The sequence below is a fragment of the Callospermophilus lateralis genome, chromosome 16 (genome assembly GCF_048772815.1).
Source record: "Callospermophilus lateralis isolate mCalLat2 chromosome 16, mCalLat2.hap1, whole genome shotgun sequence".
Taxonomy (NCBI): domain Eukaryota; kingdom Metazoa; phylum Chordata; class Mammalia; order Rodentia; family Sciuridae; genus Callospermophilus; species Callospermophilus lateralis.
The window spans coordinates 15,052,479-15,062,294 of NC_135320.1; positions in this window are offsets into that span (position 1 = coordinate 15,052,479).

Below are 9,816 nucleotides of genomic sequence, written 5' to 3' on the forward strand. Positions count from 1 at the left end.
TCTATTCTATGTTTCATTTATCTCTGGTCTATCTTTATTGTTCCTTCCTTATGCTAGCTTCAGGTTTAGTTTGTTCTTCTGTTTTCTAGTTCCTTGAAGTACAAACTTAAGTTGTTTATTGGAGACCTATTTGTTGTTGTTGTTGTTATTGTTGTTAGTGTGTGTGTGTGTGTGTGTGTGTGTGTGTGTGTGTAAAAGATACTAGGGATTGAACCCAGGAATGTTCTACCACTGAGCTACATTCTCAGCCCTTTATTATTATTGTTGCTGATTTTTAATTTTGAGAGAGGATCTCACTAAATTGCAGACACTGTCCTCAGAGTTGCAGTCCTCCTGCCTTTCCCTCTTAAGTAGCCAGATTACAGGCATGCACCACCATGGCTTTTTTTTTCCCTCTTTTTTCCAATATGTTTATGATTATAAATGTCCTTCTCATCACTACTTTTGCTACATGCCATGAGTTTGGGTAAATTTTTATTTTTGTCTGAAGATACTTTGTATTTCACCTTGTGATTTCTTCTTGCCTCAATGTTAACTTAAGAGTAAAACTTTTCATATATTTGGGGATTTCCCAGTTTCCCTTCTGCTGTTGATATCTAGTCTTATTTCATTGTGATCAGAATGACATGATTTCCGTCCTTTCAAATTTCTTAAAACTTGTTTTGTCACTTAGCATATGTTCTATCCTGGAGAATATCTCATGAGCAATTGAGAAGAATGTGTGTTTTGCTTTTATTTGATGAACTACACTGTATATTATCCATTTGATTTAATTGTTCCATGGTGTTAATGTCCTCTATTTCCTTATTCACTTCCTGTCTGGTAATGAATCCATTATTGTAAGTGGCTTGTAAGTGGCTTATTTATGGTGTAGCTCTGTATTTCTACATCCAATCCTATGAATATTTGCTTCATATATTTAGGAGCTTTGATGTCTGATGAATATATTACTGTTATATCTTCCTGCTGAACTGATGCTTTTGTTACTACACAATGTTCCTTATCTCTTCTGTCAGTGTTTGATTTAAAGTCTATTTTGTCTGACATTAGTATTGCCACCCTGCTATGTTTTGGTTGCCATTCAAATAGAGTTCTCCACCCCCCACCCCCCCAACCCCCCTGCCCCGCCCCACATTCTTTCACTTTTAGCCTTGGTCTATTTTTAGATTTAAAGCCATTACTATTTTAAATTGATAACTACTTAACTTCAAGAACATATGAAAACTACACCTTTACAGCTTATTGTTCTTCATATTATTGATGTTACAAATTAATTCTTTACTGGGTACTCGATAACATAGTTTATTATAGTTACTTTTATGAGATTTATTTTAAATTCTATACAAAAGTTCATTTATGCACCCAGATTGCAGTAATGCAAGATTCTGTATTTGTCTCTGTGTTCACTTTCTCTGATAATATTTATATTTTCACTTAATTTTTTTCTCTCTCTCTGGTATCTTTTTATTTCAACGTGAAAGACTTATTTAGCATTTCTTCTAGGGCAGGCTTAGTGGTAGTGAATTCTCTAGATTTCGTTTATCTAAGAATATCTTAGTTTCCTCTTGGTTTTTGAAGAACAGTTTACTGGATTTTTAATTCTTGATTGACATTTTTATTTTACTTTCACCACTTCGAATTTGTCATCCACTTCCTTGTGACCTGCAAAGATTCTGCTGAAAAGTCCACCTGTGCTTCTTTCAAGATACTGTTTAATGGGGATGACTGCCTTCTCATGGGGTGTTCTTCTTCCTTGCCAAGGAGGGTGTAAGTCATTTGAACACTTAAAGTCTAAAATAATTAGTGAAGAACAAAAGACAAAGAGTCAGAAATACATTTACAAAAGCAGAGCCTCTGATACATCGAGTCCACACAAATTTATTTCTTCTTTTCCTGAGGACTGAAGATGTTATAGAGTGAAGCTTCCCATGAAAGGCAGATCCATACAGGGTACTAACATCACTATTACAGTGCAATGCAGCCCTCATAACTACACAAATTAGTAGATATTTTTCAATGGGAAATAAAAGTTCTAATGGTTCTTTGCTATTGTTATGATGGTTGCTTTCCAGCAAAGCAGCTTTCTACATCATCAGAAGACAGAAAAAGGACAATAGGATTGTATTCATAATCACACAATAAATAAGATACACTAGTAAATGTCCAAAGGTTTTGGTTTATATACAGTTAATTTTATTGTGATCAAGGTCACAGGCTTAAACAACTTGATCTGTGCCAGGAACATCCAATAAAATCATAATAAATAGTAAATGTTAATTTTTCTGATCAATGTAATTTGCTGGGTTATTTCCAAAGTGTTAAGTGGTTCAGTGAAACCAATTATCCATAAAAGTATTGATGCATAACAAAATGGCAAGTATCAAGAAGCCCTTATCAACAATGATCAGAGACTATAGTCCAAATGAGTTGCACTAATCAAAAGTTGTAAGAAAACACAGATGAGATCAAAGTACTACATCAAACTCAGCCTTCCTGATCACCAAATTGGGGAACTCTGAGAAACATAAAGGAGTAAAAATCTTCCACCACCATGTTCACAGGAACTCAGCTCTTCACTGAATCCTTATTGATAAACCCATGTTTCCTGTTACACGACTAATAAACCACCAAACAATCTTGCCCTCTTCTCATCAAAGATCCATTTTTAATAAAATATTTCCCAAAATGTATACATTTCAGCTGATTACTTTTGCTAAGACTTTATCTAACACCTTTTCATTTTCCAGGTAGAATACCTCTCAGTATTTTTCTGCTATAGAATCATGAGTGAAGGTTTCTGTTTCATGATTCTCTGGTTTCTTTTCATATAGACTATTAGCTAAATCCTTGGAGATTTTCTGTAGCCTTGAAGAGTAACTTGAACATACGAGCCTTCAAACACATCTATAATTTACTACTATTTGATAAGTTTATAATCTTGTAAAAAGGGAATGAGGTGAGTATTCTACAATCTATAAAACATTATGTCAAATACAAGAAGATAAGATTTTACTTACCCTGTCTTTCTCTTTTCCTTGGGTAATTGGCAAAAAATATCCTTTTTTCCTAGATCAACATCTACAATAAATGAAAATAATATGTATTTTTTTTTTTTTTGCAAAGGCAGAATAAGGAGGCACAAAGTCATTTGGCACATCAGTGTAACAGATTCATGATAAAAAGTACTCAATATTGACAATGATATGGTTTGGTTAAACTTCCGTAAATACAACTCTAAATATCTGTATGTGTTTGGACTAGCAGGAAAAAAAATGTAGAATGATATATGGTCAGTTAATGTTGGTAACACGGACTTATAATCTAAGAAAGAAAAAAGAAGGAAGGAAGAAAAGGAGGGGGAAAAACAAAAGGGAAGGAAGAAAAAGAGGGAGGAAGGGAAAGGTAAGGAAGGAAGGAGCCATAACTAACATCTAGGATGTGTTGAGGACTTGCTGTGTGCTGGATATTGTGGAAAGCATCCCATCTACGTTAACTCCACACAATATGCCTGTGAGGTAGGTACTATTATCCACCTATTAATTGTACATTAGTGGACAATGGCATATGTTGGGCATCAGAAAACCATAGCCTAAAACTGACACACTGATAATATTTAGAAGCTTTAGAAGATTCCTCAGAATCAAGGTTTATCTAATCTTGTCTTGTTTCTGTCCCCAAATTCAGGAGAAGACTCTCTGGACTTCCCTTAGTTAACTGAGGAAACCTTCTTCCAAAAGAAAGGCAATTGTCTGCAGCCCCTTCCCTGGGAATTTCACAAATTAACCAGGAAAAATTAATGTGCAGAGACTGAAAGTCCCTATGCCCTAGACACTGCAAATGGGCAGACTTTTCATGTATTGTATTCTTCTGAGGGAAGCTATGAGAGATTACCTAAGAAATGTCATCTATAAATAAGACAGTCTTTGTCATTCTTTGCCTTCATCCCCTCACTCCTTCCACACATTATATTATGCCTATCTTCCAGGGTACCTCAAGACCCTCCCTATCCACTCCTCAGTTGTTTTCTGTGGGTGGGAAATTGTTTAAGCCTCATGCCTCTGGCCCTTTGGGAAGACTCATACTTTGTGTGTTACTTTAATGCAGTGCTAACTTCTCCCTCTACATTTTTAATAAATCTGTATACTTTTTATCCTATTAAACTGCCCATTCAGTTCATTTCAGTGAGACTTTGGAGGCAAAGGAAAGCCTTTATTTTACCCCTAAAACTTCATTCTACAATATAATAAGCAAAAATAAACCATAAACTAAAAAAAAAACAAACAGCCAAAAAAACACAAATAATTAAAAAGGAGAAGAGTTGAAATTTGAAATTGAGAATTCTGCCTCCAAAACAGTAACCCAAATCACTAGGATACACTGAGTTTTGAAAACTTACTTTATGTGCTTTTCCCTCAGAATGGTATTCATATAATAGTTTCCTTTTCCCATTACACCCTTGTATAGAATTTATCCATACTTCTATTACATTATCATGTTTAAAAAACTCTACAGAAATAATTGACTGGCAGCTTAAGCTGGAACTCAGTGAGATAAAAAGGCCTTCAGAAGAAATTCTTCATAAGGAAGTGATTGAGAGAGCAAAAATGATACAGTGTATCGGTCAATTTGAATTGTCAGCTTGATTGGATTAAGAGATGCTGATGATTAAGAGGCTTCTGGGTGTGTCAATGAGCAATGATTGACATGTGGGGTGGCCAACTGAAATGGAGACCCTAAGCATGGGCAGCACCTACCAATAGGATAGTGGCTTGGATGGAATAAATGTTGGAAGAACTAGGAAGCAGCAGCAGATGCAAGCTCAATTCTTCTAGAATGGGTTCTTGATTGCCCGTGCCATTATCTGAGGATATCACAGACCCTTGCTTCTTCACTCTTCCAAAGCAGACTCTGCCAGTACTTCTCCAGGGAGTTTCTAGAAGCCTTTGATCTCAGACTAGGGTAACACCATTGATGCCTCTTGTTCTGGGGCTTTAGCCTCTGGGACTGTGCAGCTACTGTTTTTTTCAGCTCTACAACCTGCAGATGGCCATTGTGGACTATCCACCTTCTGGTCACATTAGCCAACCTAACATATTCCCTTTTTATAATTATACTTCCTGTTGGTTCTTTTCCTCTAGAGAACCCTGACTAATACAAATAGAAAATGAATAGAAGAAAGCAAAAAATAATTTCATATTTCTAGTTTCATTTCTGACAAGTAAAAAAGCCTGGAAGTCATTGCCTGCATGTTAACAATAAGAAAGAGCTGGGTAATATGAAAATTAACAACTTCCCCTTTGATTCATCAGGGGTTGCACAAAATCTGCTGCCACAGAATCTGAAGAATCTTGGCAGATCTAGAGAGTCATGTTAAGAGTTTACAAAGGGTGGAAGTGCTGAAGTCATAAACCATGAGGAACAGGTCAAAGCCAAGTTTGACCAATATCTGGAGGTTGATGTGGGCTGGCTCAAGAATGGAAACCACTGTAGTGCAATGAGACCTCACAGGGTCATGAATTTTACTTCCAGGAACCCTAGCAAGAGTCTCGTGGTGATGAGCCAAGATCGATCTCCTGTGGTTGTGTCAAAACAAGAGAGAGAATTCACCAAAATATCAGAAAGAGTGCATTCTACATAACAAAGATGTGCTGGGGTGGGTTGTACTGGAACTGATCCCAACTGGGCAAAAAGCATGACTTTGCATGATTTTGTAGCCCTTCTGTCTCACCTAAGAAGGGAAACAAAACAAAACAAAAGGGCTTTTTTTTTTTTTTTTAATCACTGGAGAAGGTTGTTGTTCAGAGACAGGGCCACCATAAAGCTGAGGTTTAATCCTAAAATTATATAGCACTTCCCTCCCTGACACCTTATCACCGCCAACAGGGAGCCAACTTAACAACAACAGATTCCATCTGAAAGAGCAGAATGCCTCTGAAAAGAAGATTTTAGGAACATTAAACTAAACGGGAAAGAAAAATAAAAGCAAAGGCAGTAGATGAATAGAAAGCTTTTGGTACCTATATCTAAGTCAAATGCTGAACACAGCTCAAATTCCTAGATAGATTCCCAAAACTGTTCATGCTCAAGGCTTATTTCCTTTAATTCCTATTACACTGGTCTGGAGAGATAAATTCAGAAACAGACTCAGACGTGTCATAGATGTTCAAATTATTAGGCAGCGGATTTAAAATAACTATGAATAATATATTAAAAGCTTTAAGGAAAAATTAGACAACATTTAAAAAGAGATAAAATACAGATAGCATAAGAAAGAATATAAAGGAAATGTTAGAAATCAAAAGAACTAATTGAAATAAAGGATGTTTGAGGCACTCATGGATAGACTGGACAAGACTAAGAAAAGCAATTAGTTGAAAATATTTCAATAGAAACTTCCTCTTGGGGTGAGGATCTAGGAATGTTCCCGAGAAAAGCTCACATATTAAGCAATGCAGTAATATTTAGAGGTGAAAAGTTTGGATTATGACAGTTATAATCTCATCCATAGATTATTCTACTTGTTGGATTGATAACTTTAATGAACTACTGGGTGTTAGCTGTAGGCAGGTGAGGTATGGCTGAAGGGAATAGGTCACAGGTGTGTGGCCTTGGGCTATATCTGTCCTGGGCCACCTCTGCCCCTCTTCCTCCTCCTCCTCCTTTCCCTCCTCCTTCTCTTCTCTTCTCCTCCTCCTCCTCTTCCTCCTCCTCCTTCTTCTTCTCCTCCTTCTCCTCCTCCTCCTCCTCCTTCTTCTCCTCCTCCTCCTTCTTCTCCTCCTCTTCCTTCTTCTTCCTCTCTCTCTCTCTCTCTCTCTCTCTCTCTCTCTCTCTCTCTCTCTCTCTCTCTCTCTCCTTCCCAACTACCAGGAGCTGAGCATATTCTCTCCACCATGCCCTTCTATTAAGATGTTCTCACTTATCTCGGGCCCAGGGTGCTGAAGTCAGCCAACCATAGACTGCACCTCTGAAACCATGAGCCCAAAATAAACTTTTCTTCTCGAACATGCTCTTATCAAGTATTTTGATCACAGGGATAAAAAACAGACTAACACACTTCCTAAACTTAAGTGCAAAGATAGGAGGAAAACGGAAAATGAAAAATCAAAACAGATACTCAAAAAAAAATTGGAACTATTTAGTAATCTGATATTTTGGAATACTAGAAAAAGACATAAAGAAAATTAGAACACAATTAGAAGTACAGGGAATCATTCTGAGAAATGCATTTTTAGGTGATTTTGCCCTTCTGTGAACCTCATAGATTTTACTTACACAAAAGTATGTTACTAAAAGATCCTTGACCACATCCTTGACCAAAATGTCATTATGTGACACATCATTGTAAATTACCAAAGTAATAACAAAAATGAATGGTTCAATTTGATGACAGATATGAAATCACAGATGCAGAAAGATCAGAGAATATCAAACTATAGAAATAATAACAATAAAACTCTATACTTTGGTTGCTTCATATTCAAACTGCAGGAAACCAAAGATAAAAACAATCTTGGCAGAATAAAAGAAAACAAAATCATATTACCTGTAAAGAATAAAGGTAAGAATTGCAGCAAACTTCTAGTCAAAAACTAAGAAAGCAAAAGATGATGGAGTAAAATACTTAAAGTGTTAAAAGAAAAGAAAAATACTTAGAATTCTAGAGCAGGGAAAATGATCATTTCAAATGTAAAAGAGAACTAAAAGGATTATCAGGCAAAAAATAAAGGAAAAAAAAAACTGAGGACATTCACTGCCATCAGACTGGCTTTGCAATATATATTAAAAGAATATCTTTACGGAAGAACAAAATGATACAGGTTAGAAATTTGGAGAAGTATGGGATAAGGAATACACTGAAATAAAATAAATTCTTTTAGTTTTCTTACTCTGAACTTGTAGATGATAACAAAACATTTGAATATAACAATAGTAATAATAGTATGAAAGTACGAGGTGATCTTAGGATGTAGGTAATGTGAATTGATAAAAGGAATTTCGTGAAAGGAAGGGAAATGAGGCATACTGTTATAAAGCATCAGCACTATGCATGAAAAAAATAAACTTTTATTTTAAGGCAGATGTCATAGAATACTCAAAAGTTTAAATTACATATTAAGATATTCATATTAAAAATTGCATATTTTTAAAAATACAATTGATATTCTAAAGAGAAAATAAAATGAAATAACATAAAATATTCAATTATAGTCAAAGAAATAGGAACAAGATAGGAGAAAAAATAGTAAACACAATGAAATGAAAATAGTTACAAAGTGGTGGCTGTTAATCAAAATTTATATGAGAACTGTCTAAAAATATCAAGTAGGACTGGAGTAGTAGCTCAGTGGTAGAGGTCTTGCCTCACATGTGTGAGATGCTGGGTTCAATCATCAACACCACACAAAAATAAAAATAAATGAAGATGTTTTGTCCATTTACAACTAAAACAATTTAAATTATCAATAAAAAATCAGAGTATATAAAAAATATGACTCAACTCTGTGTTGTCCATAAATAACCCACTTTATCTATAAAGATATGTTAACAGTAATCAAAGTAAAACTGGGGTCATCTTAGGATTTTCATAGAAAGTGGGTTTCAGAGCAAAAAAAATTACTAAGTTTGAAGACAGGCAGTACATTATCACTCTCCTCTTACTTGAGAGTGTCATTCTCTCCTTCTCTTTTCCCTTGTAGTAAATTTTGCAAGAGAGAGAAAGAGAGGGTGTGTGGGGAGAGATATTGAGATTAAATCATTTTTTTTTTTTTTTTAGAATATGGCATTCTTGGGGGATAGCAAGCAAAGAAATAGTTGATCATCCCCTCCCAATATTCCATTTAGAAGTCAAGAGAGTGAACCCACACAAGAAGATATTCTTACAAAAACAATGAAATTATATTTTATATATATCAGAAAACAAAAACCCAACATATCACTTGCTGATAAAGAATCAAATTAAAGAGAACTCAGTCTCTCTTTCTTTCGCTCTTTCTTTTCTTTTCTTTTTTTTTTTTTCCTGGTAGAAATGCACAATGTTATCACTTTTTGAAAGATATTTCTACAGATTTTTAAAAACATATTTTACTATGATTCCCAGCAATACTTCAATTTGCCTAAATTATTTGAAAAGGTTAAGCCTACACAAAAACCTGCATGCAAAATTTTATAGCAGCTTTATTCATAATGGCCCCAAACTAAGCCATCAAGATGGTATTTAGTTGTCAAATGTATTTTTAAAAGAATCCAGACAAGGTAATATTATTCACCAATAAAAGGAAATGAGGTATCAAGTAATTAAAAAATGACACAGGAGAATCTTAAATTTATGTTGCTAGATGTGTAGGATTTATGGGATTTGGAGATGATCAAGAAAAAAGACACGCTCACAAGAGACAGCAGCACCCAAGAATCTCTATTAGTCGTTCTTGGACAGGTTTTCATGAGAGGTAAACTCCCTCATACCATGAGGCCTTAAAGAAAATCATAGTGAAGGGGCCACCACTCAAAAGCAGAGAAGGGTAAGGGAATTCCTGGAGCAAAGGGAAATCAAAGAGGGGACTAATCCAGATCACTAAGCAAATCGCAGAGTGTCTGTGTGTGAGAAATCCCAATGGACAGAAGCAGATTGGAACTTTATCACAACCCAAGCACTATCACATCATAGAAAACAGCTGTTGGGTATAGTCTCAGGGGGTATGCAAAGAAAGCAAGCTGCAGTTCTGAAATTCTCTTTCAGCTATTTTTAAAATGTTATATATGCAAAAATTTTGAGTTTGGTGCTGATAGACTGTTTGGGCGGTACCAGGGATTGGAACT